This window comes from Mus caroli, chromosome 2 (assembly GCF_900094665.2).
Source record: "Mus caroli chromosome 2, CAROLI_EIJ_v1.1, whole genome shotgun sequence".
Classification (NCBI taxonomy): Eukaryota; Metazoa; Chordata; class Mammalia; order Rodentia; family Muridae; genus Mus; species Mus caroli.
This window is the reverse complement of record NC_034571.1, coordinates 121,434,069-121,434,787: the sequence shown is the minus strand read 5'-3', so window position 1 is coordinate 121,434,787 and position 719 is coordinate 121,434,069. Positions and strand designations below refer to the sequence as shown.

Sequence of the window (719 nt, the reverse complement as noted above, 5' to 3'; positions counted from 1 at the left end):
GTCGACAGATCTGAGAGCAATTAAGAAAATCACTCATTACAGCCTGGAATCCCATTACCTTTCTTGTTACCTAAGGAATGGCCTATTATAGTGATTGATTTTTTTTTTATTTTGAAGTTATTTTAATTGAGAAATAGAAAACCTCATAGGAAAGAGGAAAGAAACAGAAACCACACAGCATCCAGGCATCACTTCATGCACTTGTCACCCCTCACTGGCTCACTCATCCCATGGTGAGAAAGGACTCAGCCACCCATAATAATGTTATAAATAGGGATATGGATCAGTTTCACGAAGAAACCAATGAATCCCATGATAGCAAATCCTATAGCTGTGGCCATGGCGATCTTCTGGAATTCTTTTTTGTTGGGTTTGGTGCATCTTTTAACCAGCCGAATTGAGTCATTTACAAACTGCCAACTTGACTCTACCAACTGCATCATTACCTGATCCATATTTGTGGGATGGTGATTTTTTTTTCATAAAAACAATTTATTTGGAAAAGAGAAAAATATATTTAAATGTATGTAGTTCTTATTTTAAGGAATTTTTTTTAAATTTTTAATATTTTTTATTACATATTTTCCTCAATTACATTTCCAATGCTATCCCAAAAGTCCCCCATACCCCCCCACTTCCCTACCCACCCATTCCCATTCTTTTGGCCCTGGCATTCCCCTATATTGGGGCATATAAAGTTTGCAAGTCCAATGGGCCTC

The 719-nt window shown here is 37.0% G+C and overlaps 1 pseudogene; it reads right to left on the bottom strand.

Moving 5' to 3' along the window:
* Window positions 1-245: 245 nt before the first annotated feature.
* LOC110290301 lies at window positions 246-455 on the bottom strand (annotated as a pseudogene).
* Window positions 456-719: the final 264 nt, after the last annotated feature.